Raw genomic sequence first — 21,668 nt, 5'->3', positions numbered from 1 at the left:
TTCATAGATTTTTTTTCTGATGAGATATCAGAGTTGAAAATATTTGCTGATTTATTCATTGGCACTGCATTTTAGAAAAATCATTTTGGCTACCATGTGGGGAACAAAATAGGAGACTGGGAACCACACGGGTGTAGTTTGAATAATCCAGGGAAGAGGAGGTGAGGGCTTAAATAAGGCAGTGTCAGCAGGGGTGTAGAGTCCAGAGCAGATTCAATGATGGCTGAGTGGTTTGAGGAAGTCAAGGAAAGTGAGGAGTCAAGATTTTAAGGCAAGTTTGGAAGTTAGGACATCCTTCACCAGTGGAGGGCAGCCTGAAACTAGTTGAGGGAGTTGCTTCTAAGATTGCAGGGGACAATATAATCAAAGAAATAGAATGGGATCAAATATTAAAAGGGGAGTTAAATCCAAGAAAGAAAAAGGGAGACCAAAATTTACCCAGCTGGCAGGGGTAGATGCAAAAAGTGCACTCAAATCTGGAGTCCCAGAGCCAACTGGATGACAGCAGTAGCAAGGAGATGGGAATAAATCTAAAGCAGCAGCAGCAGCTACTTAGAATAGGTATTCATTCTGTGTGCTTGAAAGGACTAGTCAAGATTAGGGAGCAGGGATGGAAATAAAAACCATATGGATGATAAAAAGAACTATAAAGCAGGGTGAGGTTAGTGGGATAGAAGTTGAGGCATTCTACTTTGGCAGTGTTGAGTTTGAGTGGCTAAGGGACATTCAGAAAGGGGTGTTTGGCTTGTATTTGGATGTAGGGTCCAAAGTTCAGAGGGCTGGGCGGGGATAGCAAGTGGTTAAATCACAGAGAGTAAGATCATCTTGTTAGAGGGATAGAGGACCAAGATTGGAAACCTGGATTTAAACATGGATAGTATTCAGATGTGGATAGATGAAAAAGCCTCATGAAGGATTTCAAGGAGGAAAAGTCAGAAAGGCAAAAGAACCATAAAAAAGTGTTTCTGTGGAGTCCAAGGGAGATGAGAGATTCAAAAAAGAGTGGTTGTCAAGATGTGGAAACAACCTAAATGTCGGAGTTCCTGTCATGGCGCAGTGGTTAACGAATCCGACTGGGAACCATGAGGTTGCGGGTTCGATCCCTGCCCTTGCTCAGTGGGTTAACGATCCGGTGTTGCCGTAAGCTGTGGTGTAGGTCGCAGACGCGACTTGGATCCTGCGTTGCTGTGGCTCTGGCATAGGCTGGCAGCTACAGCTCTGATTAGACCCCTAGACTGGGAACCTCCATATGCCGTGGAAGTGGCCCAAGAAATGGCAAAAAGACAATAAATAAATAAATAAAAAGTTATTAAAAAAAAAAAACCCTAAATGTCCATCAACAGATGAACAGATTAAGAAGATATGGGTGTATATACACAATGGAATACTACTCGGCCATAAAAAAGAAGATAATGCCATTTGCAGCAACATGGATGGAATTAGAGACTCATACTAAGTGAAGTAAGCCAGAAAGAGAAAGACAAATACCAAATCATATCACTTATACCTGGAAACTAATATGTGGCACAAATGAACCTATCTGCAGAAAAGAAACAAACTCATGGACATGGAGAACAGACTTGTGGTTGCCAAGGGGGAGAGGGAGGGAGTGGGGTTACCGGGAGTTTGGGATTAGCAGATGCAAACGATTGCCTTTGGAGTGGATAAGCAATGAGATCCTGCTGTTTGGCACAGGGAACTCTATCTAGTCACTTGTGATGGAACATGATGGTGGATAATGTGAGAAAAAGAATGTATGTATATGTATGACTGGGTCACTCTGCTGTACATCAAAAATTGACAGAATATTGTAAATCAACTATAAAATTTTTTTTTAAAAAGATAAAATGGATATATTACTAAGGAAAAAAAAAAAAAAAGAGCAGTTACAGTTCCTGTTGGGGTTCAGCTGGTTACAAAACCAACCAGTATCCATGAGGATGCAGGTTTGATCCCTGGCTTTGCTCAGTGGGTTAAAGACCGGGCATTGCCGTGAGCTGTGGTATAGGTTGCAGACACAGTTGAGATCTGGTGTGGCTGTGGCTGTGGCATAGGCTTGCAGCTACAGCTCTGATTCAACTCTTAGCCTGGGAACTTCCATATGCCACATGTGCAGCTCTTTAAAAAAAAAAAAAAAAAAAGAGTGGTCACTCATGTCCAGTGCAGTACAAGGTCCAAGAAATTTCATTAGTTCTGTTGTTTCTATTTATAAATATGTACCTTCATTAAAAATATTATAATGTAGAGGATTTCATCCAATGCTAAAAGATGACTATAAAAGTCATTAAGTTATATACACACACACATACGTATGTGTAAAACAGTTTAATTTGGAAGTGGAAGCAAGAAAATTATAGATCCCTTGGAAGATTTGGGGGAAGCTGATTCTCTTTTCAATTTCTCCTTATTGGCACATTAAACTCAGTTTTTCTTTTACCCTGGACACTGTGACAAATTCATATATTATTTGATGCATAAGATTTGCAGGTCCTTCTGTCCAGTGTTTTTCTTTGTTTGTCCAGTGCAAAAATGAATCAACCAGGCGTCTGCCTTTTAGACTGTATGCAGGTACCTATACCGGATAATTTTTGTGATAATAATTTATAATTTTCATCCTATACTTTCTATGTCCTCTTCCCTTCCAGAGAAAGACATAAAGATTGCCTACAGAATCCTCTCTGTGTGGCTTTTGTGTCCAGAAGCAAAAGGGGTATAAGGAGATGTGGGTACTTGTGAGGAAAACATGAAGAGAAAAGGACTTCCCCAGATAAAAATAGATTACCCAGGGTCAGAGGAACAAGAAAGAAAAGTTTATGTGCATGCTGTCGATGGAAAAAGGGAGAAAGAGAAAGATTTTCTAAGGCTAAAAACATTATCTAGGCTGGAAGGAGGAGAGAGAGCTCTGGTTTCTTGGACATTAGAAACTATAAGTTTGCCCCTGGCACTAAGAACTGGGAGAACCTGGGAGAAATTAAAGCCTTGACATAGTTTCCTGTGTGCCCAGTGTTAAAACAAGGTCACTGATGACATGGGCTGGGATATGTAGGGACAGGTACCTAATGGTCAGAGGGACTATCCTGCCTCCTAGAACCTTAGAAAAACCATGGAGAGCTCTATGGATAGCTGAGGATATTATATGCCAGCAAGTTGTGGCATATCATCAAGTCTGAACTAAACTGTTAACTGAAAAATAAAAAGATATGATATTTCCTGTACTCTTGAGTTCATGGCCTTCTATTCAAACCCACAACATAAATAATTTCCCATATGGATCCCATGGTTATATATCTAGATGTGATCCTTGAAGGAAATCCTAAAAGACATGTTCACACACAACCAGTGGCCAGGCTGTCTTTGTGAGCGTCTCAGGTTGCAGGAAAAACTAAAACAAATGCCTTTCAAGCATCTCTGAAAGTAAGAGTCTCATTTTAAGGCCAATGATGTAATTGGGCCACAAAGTCAACTGGGCTCCCAGCAGAAGCTTAACCTCCCACTAGGAAGATAATCAGTTCAGACCCAATGGCCCTTGCCAACTCTTATTTTATCTAGTGGCTAACAGATGTTGTGGTTGTTGGCTTGTGACAGCCACTTCCATCTTCACTGGAGTTCTACTGTTCCCTGAAGTTCTCAACTGACAAATTGAGCTGATTAGCCTGGACACCTCTGGGAAGAGGAAAGCGTTGCAGAGGGAAAGAAAAGAATACTCACTACTGACAGGAATAAAATCAAATGAAAAGACATGCAATCATTGTTGTAAAAACGAACATCAGTAGTTTAGAGCACAAAGCAACTGATAAGTGAGCATCCTTCAGTGCTGACTTAAGACTTTGTAACTCAGACCCATTCCAAACCATGTTCCAACTTCCAGAATTCTTATTTATTTTTAAAATACAGGCAATATTTTTGTTTCAGATGTTACATAATTGTGAAGCACTTTCTACAAGTACAACCAAAGAGCATTATGCCCATGCCATGGAGAGAAAGCAGAAATGAAATCAATATCACAGATCATAAATTACTTTTTATTACAAGACAAGTAAATGACTGCCTCTGAAAGTGGACTTGCTCACATGGTGAAGAATTAAAAGAATGTTTATTGTTGCAATCCAAACCTTTGAAACAAAACCCTTGGAGGTAGAAAGACAGATTTTAGTGCTTCTATTACTATTCGACAGTACACTGTTAAATCAGTCCCCTTTCTTAAAGCAGCTAGTAATTTATTGCCCAAAATATGTCGCTGTTGTCATCTGTGAATTCAGAGTCACACAACTGTTAAATTTAACGAACTATGGTTAAGAAATGAATGCATAGTTATGAGCTTCACAAATCAAACTCTCACATCTATACTTTGCCTTTCTTGAATTCTAAGTATGTTTACAACAAGCACAGCTCCACCCCTCATTGGCTTGTCACGCTCAATTTTACAAGGACAAGCAAACAACCAGACACACTAGCTGTCTGCCAATTACATCTGGCTGCGCTGGGCCTTGGGTGAGCTGGAAATATCACTGCTGGGCAGGAAGGCATTCTCTAGGCTACATGCTTGATGTTTATGGCCATAAAGAGCCATGCGGCCTCCAGTGCAATGGGACTTGGGCTATATTTGAGTCACTGGAAAATAGAACCAGTATCTCATCTTCTGCAAGTCTCTGGGAACTCATTTGCTTTCCTCTCTTTTACATAGGATGTAAAATGACTTAGATCTAGAACTCTGGCCCACATCTCAAACTCTGAGTTGCAATTATAATCATCATCCAAATGTATCATCTTTTCCTTCCTAATATGTCATAGCCCTTTTCAGATGTTATACTACTGTTAACACTCCAACAGAAGCTGTAGTGAGGACCCTTTCGGCTAGGAGGATAAAATCACAGCATAGAAACATGCTTGGATAAGAAGCAATGAAAGCAGTATTCTCTCACAGCCCAGTTTTGTACCTGCACATCCTCACTCCTCTCATCATGTCTACATTCCTTGACTCATACTACCTGTATCTCAGGCTCAGATTTGCCCGTGTTAGTTTACCCCAGTCTGACTAGTCTGATGCTAGACTCCCACCCAGTAGCCCTATCCTCTGTGCTGACTCAGCCTTTTCTGAAATGGCCCTACACAGGTCTTCTCCATCCCTGATCTGGCTCACCAGACCACTAGCCCAGCTGAAGAATCGGCCTGGCTCTTCTCCTGCTACCTCCCCAATTAGTCTGGTCCTCCAGCTGGGGGCCAGATCTTTCAGCACCATTTCCTGCCTGCTGCAAAGAAAGAGAGATGCCACCTGAAGACAGGATATGGAAATTGCTTGCTGAAGAGGGTGTTCTACCCAATATTTGATGTATATTCTTTATCACACTTCTTGGAAGACCTTTCATCAGCTCAGGCCAGGCCAGAGTTGGATCTTGAACAATGAGACTTTTTCTCTGGAGAGAGGAGATGGTATCACAGGTAGTGACAACTGCAAAAACACCAGCTCATTATTCCAAAGAGGGCCTGGGGTTCTTAGGAAACAGGAATTAATTCTTTGTGATTGTAACACTGGGGGTTGAAGAGGGAACAGCAAGAGATGAGGTTGGGGATATAGGGCCTAAACGAGGAGTCGTGGCATTAAGGTATGTTGTGTGGCTGTCCCAAAGACAGCAAAGAATATCCAGGGGAAGGTGTGTAGGTGTGTTAAAAGGTCTGGCCAATCAGAGCAACATACCCCCTTTTTTTTTTCTTTAGGGCCACACCCATGGCACAAGGAGATTCCCAGACTAGGGGTCCAGTCGGAGCCACAGCCACTGGCCTATACCATAGCCCACAGCAATGCCAGATCCCCAACCCACTGAGCAAAGCTAGGGATCAAACCTGCAGCCTCATGGTTCCCGGTCAGATTCGTTTCCTCTATGACATGACAGAAACTCCCATCATATCCTTTGGACTATAGTCATTGGTTCAAAATTGATTCTGATTGGACATGTGATCCAATCAGAATCAAAAGATGCAATGAACCTTTTCTTGGGCCTACTGGGAAAAAAGTACATGCTGTGAGCCTGGAGCTGCCAGGAGCTAACATGTAGAGTCTGAGAGCGAAGGCAATGCAAGAGAAAGCTTCATAGAAAGCTGGGGAGAAAGAGCTCCTAGATCAAGCCATGCATGAAAACAGGCCCAAACCTAGACTGTTTACAGGAGCTCATGCATTTCTTTTTCTGCCAAAGCCACAGTTAGGTTTCCTATCCCTTACACCCAAAAAAGTCTTCAGACATACATCGTGGATGCCAAGCTAAGGTGCTTGGACTTAATTCGCTAGGAAATAAAAAGATGGAGTGTGAGAGCATAGAATCTACATAATCATGATGTTCTTAATTAATATGAAAGTCATAATTAGTCTTTCATAATCATGAAAGAGGCCTGGTGATCTTAGGGAAAAATAAAGCCATGAGATTGGAACATTTGTTAATATATTCTATGGCACTTGGTTTACAGTTCTTCATTATAGATTACCTTAGATAGTTCATCACTGATTCTTAAACATTTGTCTTATTCGCTCAAGTAGCTCTTCTCTTGTTCATACCAGGGACTATGATTCTGTATGCACTGTAAAGTTCTGGGCACACAGTAGGCATTTTTAAACTGCTTTATCTGCCCAGGGTGAAAAGAGAGTCTGTGAACGCTTCTCACCAAATTTAGCTTCAATCCCTTTATTCTAACATTGTTCATTCTCCAAGAGGAAACTAAATGACTCAATTTACATAACTGCTAAGTCCTCCTGCTCTTGCATATGTTTCTACCAATCATAGCAACTCACCCAATGGCTTTGAAATATGTTGATAAATCCCTTAATGTCTGCCGAACCCAAAAGGAAAACTCCAATCCCTCTGCAATGATCAAACCAACAGAATTCCTGATGTAAAAGTTAACGCATTTCTATTTCCTTTGTGGAAAATGGATTACAAGGCCTAAGGAACTATTCATTTAATCATCAGCCTTCTACATAAATCCTCTGCTTTCTTGAGAATTTCATTAATTTGGAAGAGCCATTTCCAAGAGAATGGAGATGGATAGATCAAGGTCCCCAAAGATAATCATGAGTAAACTCTGACATTTGATTTACATTTAAATCAATATGGTCACCCTATTTGAATACCAAAATACAGTTTTTGCCCTTGTTACAATTTTCTGAGTCCCAGGGTATCCTCTATCGGGTGGAGAGACAGACATAAACAGATATTCCTTAAAGGGTTTAGAAGATGAGAAGTGAATTTCCCTCTGTATTCAGACCTTTAACTGAGGGCAAGCGAGCCACGTGGCCCTAGTGAGGCCAGGACCTTCCAAGGGGCCCCAGGGGCTCTGTTGCCTGATCTTCCTCATCCCCTTCTCCCCCCTCATTCCTCTCTGTCTAGCTTCCTCCCCAACACTACCTGCATCTCTCTCAAAATCACCACTGATATTCTTCTTTCTATTTGAAAATAAAATTGACCTATTCTTCAAGGCCTTTTTCTCTGTCTTCACTCTCTCTATTTGGAGGAGGGGTTCTTTTTTGCTTTTTAGGGCTGCACCCACAGCATATGGAGGTTCCCAGGCTAGGGATCTAATCAGAGCTACAGCTGATGGCCTATGCCACAGCCATGACAATGCCAGATCTGAGCTGTGTCTGCAACCTACACCACAGCTCATGGCAACACGGGATCCTTAACCCACTGAGTGAGGCCAGGGATCGAACCCACAACCTCATGGTTCCTAGTCGGATTGATTTCCGCTGCGCTACAATAGGAACTCTGAGGGGGGATTTTTTTTTTTTCCCACTGTACAGCAAGGGGGTCAGGTTATCCTTAGATGTATACATTACAATTACATTTTTCCCCCACCCTTTCTTCTGTTGCAACATGAGTATCTAGACATAGTTCTCAATGCTATTCAGCAGGATCTCCTTGTAAATCTATTCTAAGTTGTGTCTGATAAGCCCAAGCTCCCGATCCCTCCCACTCCCTCCCCTCCCATCAGGCAGCCATAAGTCTCTTCTCCAAATCCATGATTTTCTTTTCTGTGGAAAGGTTCATTTGTGCTGGATATTAGATTCCAGTTATAAGTGATATCATATGGTATTTGTCTTTGTCTTTCTGGCTCATTTCACTCAGGATGATTCTCTAGTTCCATCCATGTTGCTACAAATGACATTATGTCATTCTTTTTTATGGCTGAGTAGTATTCCATTGTGTATATATACCACCTCTTCTGAATCCAATCATCTGTCAATGGACATTTGGGTTGTTTCCATCTCCTGGCTATTGTGAATAGGGCTGCAATGAACATGCGGGTGCATGTGTCTCTTTTAAGTAGAGTTTTGTCTGGATAGATGCCCAAGAGTGGGATTGCGGGGTCATATGGAAGTTCTATGTATAGATTTCTAAGGTATCTCCAAACTGTTCTCCATAGTGGCTGTACCAGTTTCCATTCCCACCAACAGTGCAGGAAGGTTCCCTTTTCTCCACAGCCCCTCCAGCACTTGTTATTTGTGGATTTATTAATGATGGCCATTCTGACTGGTGTGAGGTGGTATCTCATGGTAGTTTTGATTTGCATTTCTCTTATAATCAGCGATGTTGAGCATTTTTTCATGTATTTGCTGGCCATCTGTATATCTTCTTTGGAGAAATGTCTATTCAGGTCTTTTGCCCATTTTTCCATTGATTGATTGGCTTTTTTGCTGTTGGGTTGTATAAGTTGTTTATATATTCTAGAGATTAAGCCCTTGTCAGTTGCATCATTTGAAACTGTTTTCTCCCATTCTGTAAGTTCTCTTTTTGTTTTCTTTTTGGTTTCCTTTGCTGTGCAAAAGCTTTTCAGTTTGATGAGGTCCCATGGGTTTATTTTTGCTCTAATTTCTATTGCTTTGGGAGACTGACCTGAGAACATATTCATAATGTTGATGTCAGAGAGTGTTTTGCCTATGTTTTCTTCTAGGAGTTTGATGGTGTCCTGTCGTATATTTAAGTCTTTCAGCCATTTTAAGTTTATTTTTGTGCATGGTGTGAGGGTGTGTTCTAGTTTCATTGCTTTGCATGCAGCTGTCCAGGTTTCCCAGCAATGCTTGCTGAATAGACTTTCTTTTTCCCATTTTATGTTCTTGCCTCCCTTGTCAAAGATTAATTGACCATAGGTGTCAGGGTTTATTTCCGGATTCTCTATTCTGTTCCATTGGTCGGTCTGTCTGTTTTGATACCAGTACCATGCTGTTTTGATGACTGTGGCTTTGTAGTATTTCTTGAAGTCTGGGAGAGTTATGCCTCCTGCTTGGTTTTTGTTTCTCAGGATTGCTTTGGCGATTCTGGGTCTTTTGTGGTTCCATATAAAGGTTGGATTGTTTGTTCTAGTTCTGTGAAAAATGTCATGGGTCATTTGATAGGGATTGCATTGAATCTGTAGATTGCTTTGGGTAGTATGGCCATTTTCACAATATTGATTTTCCCAATCCAGGAACATGGAATATCTTTCCATTTCTTTACATCTTCTTTGATTTCTTTGATTAAAGTTTTATAGTTCTCGGCGTATAGGTCCTTTACCTCCTTGGTCAGGTGTATTCCGAGGTATTTGATTTTGTGAGGTACAATTTTAAAAGGTATCGTATTTTTGTATTCCTTTTCTAATATTTCATTGCTGGTATACAGAAATGCAACTGACTTCTGAATGTTAATCTTATATCCTGCTACTTTGCTGAATTTATTAATCAGTTCAAGGAGTTTTGGGTTGAGTCCTTAGGGTTTTCTAGGTATAGTATCATGTCATCTGCATACAGTGACAGTTTGATCTCTTCTCTTCCTATATGGATGCCTTTTATTTCTTTTGTTTGTCTAATTGCTGTGGCTAAGACTTCCAAAACTATGTTGAAGAGCAGTGGTGAGAGTGGGCATCCCTGTCTTGTTCCAGATTTGAGTGAGAAGGCTTTCAGTTTTTCCCCATTGAGTATTATATTTGCTGTGGGTTTCTCATAAATGGCTTTGATTATATTCAGGAATGTTCCCTCTATACCCACTTTGGCGAGGGTCTTGATCATGAATGGATGTTGAACTTTGTCAAATGCTTTTTCTGCGTCTATTGAGATGATCATATGATTTTTGACCTTTTTTTTGTTAATGTGGTGTATGATGCTGATTGATTTGCGTATGTTGAACCATCCTTGTGAACCTGGGATGAACCCAACCTGGTCATGGTGTATAATTTTTTTGGTATGTTGTTGGATTCGGTTGGCTAAGATTTTGTTGAGAATTTTTGCATCTATATTCATCAATGATATTGGCCGATAGTTTTCTTTTTTGGTGGTATCTCTGCCTGGTTTTGGAATGAGGGTGATGGTGGCCTCATAGAATGTCTTTGGGAGTATTCCTTCTTCTTCAACCTTTTGAAAGAGTTTAAGGAGGATGGGCACCAATTCCTCTTTATATGTTTGATAAAATTCACCTGTGAAGCCATCTGGTCCTGGACTTTTATTTGTAGGGAGTGATTTTATGACCTCTTCAATTTCATTTCTAGTGATCAGTCTGTTCAGTTGGTCTGTTTCTGCTTGATTCAGTTTTGGCAGGCTGTAAGATTCGAGAAAATTGTCGATTTCTTCCAGATTGTCAAACTTGTTGCCATATAGTTGTTCATAGTATTCTCTTATGGTTTTTTTATTTCTGCTGTATCCATTGTGATTTCTCCTTTTTCATTTATAATTTTGGTTATTTGGGTTCTTTCTCTCCTCTTTTTAGTGAGTCTGGCCAGGGGTTTGTCAATTTTGTTCACCTTTTCAAAGAACCAGCTCTTGGTTTTATTAATTTTCTCTATTGTTTTTTGAGTCTCTATTTTATTGATTTCTTCTTTGATCTTTATAATTTCCTTCCTTCTGCTGACTTTAGGACTTTTTTGTTCTTCTTTTTCTAATTCGTTTAGGTGGAGGGTTAAGTTGTCAATTTGGGATCTTTCTTCTTTTTTGAGAAAGGCCTGGATTGCTATAAATTTCCCTCTGAGCACTGCTTTCGCAGCATCCCATAGGTTTTGAGAGGTTGTGTCTTCATTATCATTTGTTTCCAGGTAGTTTTTAATTTCCTTTTTGATTTCTTCATTGACCCATTGGTTTTTTAGTAGTATGTTGTTGAGTCTCCATGGAGTAGGTTTTTTCTCATTTCTTTTCCCATGGTTGATTTCTAATTTCATGGCATTGTGGTCAGAGAAGATACTTGAGATAATTTCTATGCTCCTAAATTTATTGAGATTCGCTTTGTGTCCCAATATGTGGTCGATTCTTGAGAATGTTCCATGAGCATTTGAGAAGAATGTATATTCTGATTTTTTTGGATGTAGTGTCCTGAAGATATCAATTAAGTCTAACTTTTCTATTGTTTCCTTTAGGATCTCTGTTGCTTTATTGGTTTTCTGTCTAGAGGATCTGTCCATTGATGTGAGGGGGGTATTAAGGTCTCCTACTATGATTGTATTCTCATCATGAGGGGGGATTCTTAACATTTGTTACTGTCCTCTGCTTATTGAAACTCTCTTCCCCTTGGCCTCCAATCCTGTGCATTATCCTTCAAAATATATCCAAATCTATTCATGTCACACACCATCTCCTTTGCCACCACCTGAAGACAGCTTTTATAAACTCCTACCAAATCACTCATTCAGTCTATGCACCCCACAAAAACCAGATAGATCTTATAAACTTTAAAGTTTTCTCACCACAACCACCTCTAAATTCTCTAGTGGCTCCCCACCACATTTAGAATACAACTTCCTTACAGACATAGTGAATGAACTTATAGTTGCCAAGGGGGAGGGTGAGTGGAGAAGGAAAGGATTGGGAGTTTGGGATTAGCAGAGGTGAACTATTATATTTAGAATGGATGAACAACAAGGTCCTACTATATAGCACAGGGAACTATATTCAATCTCCTGTATAAACCATAAGGGAAAAGAATATGAAAAAAAGTATGCATATATGTATAACTGAATCACTTTGCTGTACATCAAAAACTAACACATTATAAATCAACTACACTTCAATAAGGTAAACTCAAAAAAAAAAAAAACCACGTCAACTCCTTGCAATGGATTATAGGCCCTACAGTATAAATCCCCTTCCTGTGCCTGCAAACTCATCACCCACCATTGCCTTGCTGAACACACCAAGCTTGTTCTCGCCCTTGGGGCCTTTGCCTTTGTGCCCTTCCCCAGATCTGTACATGACTGGTGCTCTCATTTCAGTCCTGTGTCATCTCCTTGGAAGGACCATGTCCCTGGTCCTGCTGAAGTGGCATCCCCTGTTACTCCATCAAGCTTTATTTTTCCTCATTGCATTTAACATTATTGGGCATTTTATTTTATAGATGTGTATTTAGCTATTGTCTGTCTCCCCACAAGAGTGTATGATCCACCAGGGTAGGAATTTTGAGAATCTTCCTTATCACAGCAATAGTGCCTCTCACTTAATAGTTACTGAGTACAACCACTGAATGAGTACTTGTCTGTCTTTGCTGAGAAGAACCCCATGGTATTAATACTGGGTCCACAGAATCAGAATTAATTTCCAAGATCTTAAAACCGCTTCATGGCCTCTGCTGTTCACACACTAAAAAGTCTGAACAGCAATGCCAATAAAAGTCCAGATAACATTTCTCAAGTGGTTCAACAGGATTATGCATCAGTGTCACAGACTGAGTAGCTTATAAACAACAGAAATTTATGTCTCACAGTTGTGGAGGCTGGGACATCCAGATTAAGGCACCAGCAGAGTTGGGTGAGGGGTCTCTTCCTGTTTCACAGCTGGTGCTTTTTGCTGTGTCCTCACAGGGTAGAAAGGGTAAGAGAGCTCTCTGGGGTCTCTTTAATAAAGGCACTAATCCCATTCGTGAGAGCTTCACCTCCCAAAGCTACCACCTCCTAATACCAGTTAGGATTTAAAAATATGAATTTCCTGGGGTGGGGGGGGGGCACAAACATTCAGAATACAGTGATCAGCATTTTAAAGAAATGCTTGCCTAACATCATTAAGGGGTATGTCACATTTTCAAGTTGACACTGGCCATTATTTACTTATATTACTTAAGGAAACAGCTAATAAATTTGTCATTTGTAACTAGAGAGCTGAGGACTGCTATGTTGTTGTCATACAAAAGGCACCATCTTTTTTGCCCACCTCTATGTTTTGATGGTACCATGCCATAGACATGCTTGTCAACATTTTCACAGAATCACAAATCCTAAAGGAAGTTCTTTTATGGATGTATTTTTTTTGTGTTTGTTTGGCTAGTATCCTTTTGTTTGGGAAAACCACCTCATTCCCACTTCATGTGGTTTTCCTAACCACTGCACTGGAATTTCTGCTAAGGATGCCTGGGAATCTGAACTTTCCAAAGTACCCAAAGTAATTCTTATGCACAGTAAATGTTGAGAAACTTTAATCAGAGGGGTAGGAAAAGGGCTCTTGCAGGACCAATTCAAATCTTTTCTTGCATTGATGATATGAACTTTGAGAAAAATCTTCTCTCTTTCTACTTGAATAGCCAGTTTGAGAAGGTAGGAATCTGGGTTTTTCAGCAGCCCTCTCCTTACATGGGGAAAGCCTCCCTATCTGCATGATAAAGCCAGGGAAAGACAAGCAGAGTCAAGAGACAGAGACAAAAACAACAGAGAGACAGAGATCTAGAGGCAATTCCTCTGGACTAGTCCCTGAGACCTGATTCTTTAAGGTCTTCCAATCTTGTGAAAGCCTTCAGTAGCCTTTCTCTGCTGCAGAGACAACACTTTCTCCTTTTGCTTAAATTCACTGACTTGGGTTTCTGTCACTTTCAAAACCTATCCTCATAATCCTAGAGTAAAATATTGCCCATGAAAACCATACATTCAGGAGGCTCTAGAAGGCTCCTGGAATATTTATCATATGCATTTATACAGATGTTGTTGGTCTTCAGAATCCCAACGCCTGACATCGTTACATTCCGTCATGAGTAGATAGGTATGTACAGAAATGGTGACATGAGCAATTTTAAAAGGAAAGGTATTGCTTTCCTTGAGATGATTTAAATTGGGTGGTTTTAGGAGCTAAAACTGTGAGCAGCATATTGAGTTTTAAGATGTGTGATACACATTGAGGAGCTCAACTCTCGAGTGGGAAACAAACACCCACTACTACTTTAAGCAGAGCTGTTACTCCAACACAAACTGAAGGAGCTATGTTCCTATTTCCATGATGATGCATATGGCCACAGCACAGTCTGCTTCTCTAGGAAGCCAACATTGCAGCAGAAACACTGGATGCATATGATTTATCAGTGGTTTGAAGCACTGCAGAAGCCAAACCAAAAAAAAAAACTGAATGAAATCCATTTTTTTAAAGCAAATTGCTAAGAGTGAAAAGAACAAATAGGTTGATATTAGCAGGGTTCAAAGAGTACTTTAGGGGAGGCCTAGTACCTACACGTTTCGGAAGAAATTTGAAGAATTGTGAGCTAAATATGACTCAGCATTAAAATGTTCCCATTATCCTTGGTCTTTATCCAAAGTAGGATTGTAATTAGTGTTCCAAAATTAAAACATGCCTTTTTCTTGGGGATAAGATATTATAAGACACTTGAGCAATACCATAGGTCAGAGTCTATCAGGTGTTCTCAGTTCAGCTGAATTCAGTTCAATAAACACTGGCAAGCATGAGGCTGAGCCGAGGATACAGGGAAAGATGCTCCAAGACCTTGATGACTGCGGAAGTCCAGAGAAATAGGCAGGAGGAATTTCATGAGTGCTGAAGACAACCCCATGTATAATTTATAATTCTTCACTGGTAAAAATGATGCTCCTGACTATTCCTCAATATGAAATCTACAGTAGTTTCCCCAGAAGCACATGGAGGCATCTGTGCACAGCAGACTTGTCTCCTCTGTATCAATTATTGTCTATAGCTCTCAGGTAACATAAAATTAACAGTCAACGCAATCATCAAAGCCATGAATTTGGCCTGCTTATCCAATTTTTTTGTAATGGAAAAAAAAAAAAAGAAAGGCATTTTCTTGACAGAGAGTTCTGTTGGAAGAGGACTGAGTCAATGCAATGTAAAAAAAACCCAAATAAACCCAAGAATGCAAATGATCAGCTTCTTCTAAAGGTTCTAAAGTTTCAGTCTTGCTTTGGATGTATATACCCATGTATCAAAAATACTGGAGCAGGCAATGTCAGAAATATCATCACTGAAATATAAAAAGCAATACATATCTAATGAGTTGGATTTTCTCAATCATAAGTTTAGCCAAAATTCTATTTGGTCCATGAAGTTGCCAATGGCTTCTCTCTCTGGTTCAGCTCTCCTAACAATCCCTATTTATTTGTGACCAGAGCTGGTTCAGCTCTCCTAACAATCCCTATTTATTTGTGACCAGCAAATCTCTAAGCACCCATAAAAGTTCTGAGAACTTTCCTTCTTCCTTCAAATGCCTTTGTGTCTATTGGAAACTCTCACCATAACATTATTTGCTTAGGTTACATCATTATTTCCCCAGGAAGTCTTTGTACAGAACAAATGCATTTTAAGAAGAAAAACTGATTAACAGTCACCAGTACCAAAGTGTCAGGCTGGGAGGGAGCACCCAGGACACTAAGGAAAGAGGAGGAGGAGAGTTTTTTGGGGAAGAGAAAAGAAAGCTGTAAGACAACGGTCTCTAAAACATTTTTCCTCATATATCCCAGCACATCCCCACCTAGTTTTGAAAAACTACATGCCCCTTGGCACATTTTCCAGTTAAAAATCTAGAATAATCTATTATAAAAATTAAACCACTATAAAGGAAGTATATTAATATTCTAAAACAAAACATTACATCACTCTTTCAAACATATCCAATGGTGTTTAAATAGCATAGAGACTGTATAACCCACAATCATTTATTTAACACAACTAGACCCAAATTCTTTTTTTTTCCCTGAGTACATTATTTTTTTTCTACTGTACAGCATGATTATCCAGTTACACATACATGTATACACTTTTTTCACATTATCATGCTCCATCATAAGTGACTACACATAGTTCCCAGTGCTACACAGCAGAATCTCATTGCTAATCCATTCCAAAGGCAGTAGTCTGCATCTATTAAGCCCAAGCTCCATCCATCTCACTCCCTCCCTCTCCCCCTTGGCAACCACAAGTCTATTCTCCAAGTCCATGACTTTCTTTTCTGTGGATAGGTTCATTTGTGCCGTATATTAGATTCCAGATATAAGTGATATCATATGGTATGTGTCTTTCTCTTTATGACTTACTTCACTTAGAAACACTACAGGCCAAAAAAACACATGAAAAGATGTTCAACATCACTCATTATTAGAGAAATGCAAATCAAAACCACTACGAGGTACCACCTTACACCAGCCAGAATGGCCATCATCCAAAAGTCTACAAACAGTAAGTGCTAGAGAGAGTGTGGAGAAAAAGGAACCCTATTACACTGTTGGCGGGATTGTAAATTGGTGCAACCACTGTGGAAAACAGTATGGAGATTCCTCTAAAAACTAAACATAGAACTACCATTTGATCCAGCAATCCTACTCCTGGGCATCTATCCAGAGAAAACCATGACTCAAAAAGACACATGTACTCCAATGTTCATTGCAGCACTCTTTTCAATAGCCAAGACATGGAAACACCCTAAATGTCCATCGACAGAGGAGTGGAAAGATGAAGTGGTACATATACACAATGGAATATTACTCAGCCATTAAAAGGAACAAAATACCAGCATTTTTTGCAACATGGATGGACCTAGAAATTATCATGCCAAGTGAAGTCAGCCATAAAATGAGACACCAACATCAAATGCTTTCACTGACATGTGGAATCTGAAAAAGGACAGACTGAACTCTTTGCAGAACAGATGTTGACTCACAGACTGAAAAACTTAGGGTCTCCAGAGGAGACAGTTTGGGGGTGGGAGGATGGGCTTGGGTTGTGGGATGGAAATCATGTGAAATTGGATTGTGATGATCATTGTACAATTACAGGTGTGATAAATTCATTGAGTAATAAAAAAAAGAAATACTACAGGTCAGAAGGGAATGGCGAGATATATTTAAAGTGCTGAAAAGAAACAATCTGCAACCCAGAATACTCTATCCAGAAAAAATATCATTTAAAATAGAATGGGAAATAAAGAATTTCTCCAACAAACAAAAGCTAAAAGAATATAGCAATACTAAACCTTTTCTGATAGACCCAAATTCTTAGTCAAAATTTTTATACAATTCCTTTGCTCCTTTAAATTGTATTTGCCTTCTACTTTCCCCACTAATTATTATTCAAGCACATTTTCATCCTTGGAAATCTTTTATTTACTAACCTATCACAGTTCTCTGAAATAAACAAAAAAGTACATAAATCAAATTTTAAAAAAAATGTCCTATCACCGTAAGGCTGCAAAAAGTTCAGAAACTTTCTTCTCAATGAAGAAATTATAATTATTAAGACCAATATGTAAATATTATCAGTAGGATACAAATGATGAAAACAAGGCTTGCAGATTATAAATTTTGATAAATTATCAAAGTAAAATACTGTTGGAAATGCAGCTCTTAATCATTCATTATTCTTATTGTTGATCTAGCTCACACATTTCTAGATTAATATTTATTATTGGAATAAACAGTGCTAATTTTCAAATAGATTCATATTTTTCACTTCTATAGAGGTATACTGGGAAATGTAGCTCACATAAATCAGTAGATGGGATTGTGTTACAGTAATGCCAACCAATGAGCTATATACCAAAAACAGCAGGGTCATTTACCGTTAAAATTCATTAATAATTTCATTTAAAATTATTTTATCAAATTAATTAAAATTAATAATAATTATTTAAAATAATTTTAATGATTATACCTTTTAATTCACTTTTTAAAACTGAGGTATATTGACATATTGCATTAGTTTAAAGTATACAACATGATTTGGAATTTGTATATATTGCAAAATGATCACCACAATAAGTCTAGTTAACATCCATTACCATATATAGTTTCAAATTTTTTTCTTGTGATAAGAACTCTTAAGATCTACTCTCTTAGCAACTTCCAAATACATAATTCAGTAACATTACCTATAGTTGCCATGCTGTATGTTACATTCCTAGTACTTCCTTTATAACTGGAAACTTACACCTTTTGATCCTCTTCACCCATTTCACTCACCACCATCTCCCACCTCCAGCAACATTTAATTTATTTTGGAAAACAGAAACTTGTCTTACAAAAACATTTGATATGCATTTGTCAGAGTCATTAACTTTATCAGGTTCTGGGAAGTGTATCAGAAAGATTTTACCAAGATTTTTCAAACAACTATTCATTATACCTGTTTCTCTTTCACTTAAAAAACATCTTATCCAACTCAGTGTACCCAGAAGCAACTGTAGAAGGGAAAATATTGTGGATTTCAAAACTCACTTGTCAACAAATTTTTAAATAACATGACATTTAAGTTTTGGTCAAAACTTTGGAGTGCAGATCTAGCTCATTCTGTTCATGGAGGATGTCTTTTCTGTAACGTAACAGGCAAAGCGTCCTTATTGTCAAACAATTGGATTGACAACAACACTTTTTGTTACACCAGTTTGGCCTCAAGTTTCAGTTCTTTTTTTTTTTTTTGTCTTTTTGCCATTTCTTGTGCCGCTCCCGTGGCATATGGAGGTTCCCAGGCTAGGGGTCTAATCAGAGCTGTAGCTGCCAGCCTAAGCCAGAGCCACAGCAACGCGGGATCCGAGCCGCATCTGCGACCTACACCACAGCTCACGGCAATGCCAGATCCTTAACCCACTGAGCAAGGGCAGGGATCGAACCCGCAACCTCATGGTTCCCAGTCGGATAAGTTAACCACTGCGCCACGACGGGAACTCCAAGTTTCAGTTCTAATAAATGTATTAATATGCATCTCTGTGACAGCCACCTCACTTTGGATACTTAGTGCTCACATAGTGAGGAAGATGGGGCATGGAGCTCTGCCAAGAGTTAGTTGCAAGAATGAACTAAAGCACTGCCATCTTCACTATTTCTTTCTTTCTTTTTGCTTTTTTAGGTCTGCACCCATGGCAATATGGAAGTTCCCAGGCTAAGGCCTATCCCAAAGCCACAGGAATGCAAGATCAGAGCCAAGTCTGTGACCTAAACCACAGCTTATCTCAACGCTGGATGCTTAACCCACTGAGCGAGGTCAGGGATCAAACCCGGGTCCTCACGGATACTAATCAGGTTCATTACTGCTGAGCCACAACAGACACTCCTTCACAATTTCTTTTTATGCTCTGTTAGCTTTGTTCTCCAAGAACTCTCCCTCAGGAGCAACACATTATTTGATAATAGTAGGGGATAAAAACAATGAGGTCCTTAAAGAAAAACTGCCACCACTATGGGGTCTGGAACATCTCAACAAGGACCAGCACACTTGTCTCTAACACTAAACTTGGCCTGTAACAGAAATGTGTCTAAGATAGGAAGATGCTTGTCCCGTCTAAGTGCTTTGATTAAGGAAGGTTACCCAAGTTCAGAATTTCCAGATGAACCCTTCGACATTTTGGAGGTTACCATAGTGAGATTTTGGAAGGATGGAAGGGATTTTCTTTTGTAAAGCAGAAAAGAGTGACCAAGAAAAAAGGTGGGAAGGAAGAACCACATGACAGCTTGGCATGTTGATTGCAAGTCCCCTCTTTGGTAGATCAGTTTTAGGAAAGAGTATATATGAACACTAAGGATCTGGAAATTGATTTCCTTATGTTCCCTGTGTGTGCCTACTGCATGGACACGCTCTGTGAGTCCTGGGAGAACATCAACACCAGTGTGGAGGTCTCTGGTCTTAGGCAACCAAGGTGAGGATGGAAGACAGCGCTACAACCAGACAGAGAAATTGTGAGGGCAGCTGGCTCCACTCTGGCCAACTGCACGAGCTTTCCTAAGGAGGTCATACTTCTTAATTTCTAGTTTAAGAGAACAAAACCTCCATTTTTTGCCTTTGGCAATGTATACACCCAATGTAGAAATAGGTATGGGATTTTTTCCCATTATTTTTCAGATTATTTTCCCATATAAGTTACCACAGAATATTGACTAGAGTTCCCTGGGCTATATACAGCAGGTCCCCATTGACCATCCATTCCATATGGTAGTGTGCATATGCCAATCTCAACTCCCTAATCCATCCCTCCCCCCATTTTTCCCCTTTGGTAGCCATAAGTTTATTTGCAAAGTCTGTGAGTCTGTTTTTGTTTTATAAATAAGTTCATTTCTATCTTTTATTTAGGTCCCAAATACAAGTGATACTGTATGATATTTGTCTTTGTCTGAACTACTTAGAATGATAATCTGTAGGTCTATCCATGTTGCTGCAAATGGCATAATTTCATCCTTTTTAATGGCTGAGTATTTCATTGTGTATACGTATCACTTCTTCTTTATCCATTCTTCTGTCAGTGGACATTTAGGTTGCTTCCATGTCTTGGCGATTTTAAGTAGTGCTGCAGTGAACAATGAGTGCATGCATCTTTTCAAATTACAGTGTTCTCTGGACATATGTCAGGAATGGGATTTCTGAATCACATGATAGTTCTAATTTTAGGTGTTTTTCTTTTCGTTTTTGGCTGCACACATGGTATGTGGTCCAAGCCTCTGAAGAGACAATACCAGATCCTTAACCCACTGTGCCGTAAGAGAACCACTATTTTTAATTTTTTTGAGAAGATTCCATTCTGTTTTTTGTTGCACCAATTTACATTCCTACCTACAGTATAGGAGGGTTCCCTTTTCTCAAAACTCTCTCTAGCATTTATAGTTTATAGACTTTTTGATGATGGCCTTTCTGGCTGGTGTGAAGTGATATCACATTGCAGTTTTGATTTTTATTTCTCTAATGATTAGTGACAGTGAACATCTTTTCATGTGCTTTTTGGCCATCAGCTTGTCTTCTTTGGAGAAAATGCCCACTTAGATCGTCTCCCCATTTTTTGACTGGGTTGGGTGTTTTTTTAAATTGAGCGGCATGAGTTGTTTGTATATTTTAGAAATTAATCCCTTGTTGATTGCTTTGTTTGCAAAGATTTTCTCGCATTCTGCAGGTTGTCTTTCCATTTTGTTTGTGGTTTCCTTTGCTGTGCGAAAGCTTTTATGTTTAATTAGGTTACATTGTTTTATTTTTATTACTCTAGGATGTGGATCAAGAAAAATATTGCTGAAATTTATGTCAAAGAGTGTTCTGCCTGTGTTTTCCTTTAAGAGTTTTATAGTATCTGGCCTTATATTTAGATCTTTAATCCATTTGAGGTTTTGTGTATGGTGTTAGAGAGTGTTCTAACTTCATTCTTTTACATGTAGCTGTCCAGTTTCCCAGCACCACTTACTGAAAAGGCTCTCTCTTCTCCATTGTATAGTCTTGCCTCCTTTGTCATATATTAGTTGACCATAGGTGTGTGGATTTATTTCTGGGCTACAATCTGTTCCGATCTGTATTTCTGTTTTTGTGCCAGTACAATACTGTTTTGATTACTGTAGCTTTGCAGTATAGTCTAAAGTCAGCAAGCCTGATTCCTCCAGCTCCATTTTTCTTTCTCAGGATTGCTTTGGCTATTTGGGTCTTGTGTATTTCCATACAAATTTAAAAATTTTTGGTTCTAGTTCTGTGAAAAATGCCATTGGCT

At 39.3% G+C, this 21,668-nt stretch overlaps 2 protein-coding genes and 1 long non-coding RNA gene across 5 annotated transcripts in view; 1 reads left to right on the top strand and 2 right to left on the bottom strand.

Moving 5' to 3' along the window:
* The window catches only part of ORC5 (origin recognition complex subunit 5), a 1,223,002-nt gene that overhangs the window by 746,294 nt on the left and 455,040 nt on the right, over positions 1-21,668 (top strand). The window lies entirely within an intron of this gene.
* LHFPL3 (LHFPL tetraspan subfamily member 3) overlaps positions 1-21,668 on the bottom strand; it is a 552,997-nt gene that overhangs the window by 354,615 nt on the left and 176,714 nt on the right. The window lies entirely within an intron of this gene.
* Positions 2,504-7,630, bottom strand: LOC146400073 (uncharacterized). The gene is made up of 2 exons (XR_014816110.1): positions 6,726-7,630; positions 2,504-5,914 (listed from the first exon to the last, which is right to left on the bottom strand). It is a non-coding gene; the product is annotated as an uncharacterized LOC146400073 (long non-coding RNA).

Source organism: Sus scrofa, chromosome 9 (genome assembly GCF_054392235.1).
Source record: "Sus scrofa isolate SSC_HxYL_T2T_F1_AM1 chromosome 9, Sscrofa_HxYL_maternal_Yorkshire_Landrace_v2.0, whole genome shotgun sequence".
Classification (NCBI taxonomy): Eukaryota; Metazoa; Chordata; class Mammalia; order Artiodactyla; family Suidae; genus Sus; species Sus scrofa.
Note: the sequence above shows the minus strand (reverse complement) of the source record. Positions and strands in the feature narration are given on the sequence as shown.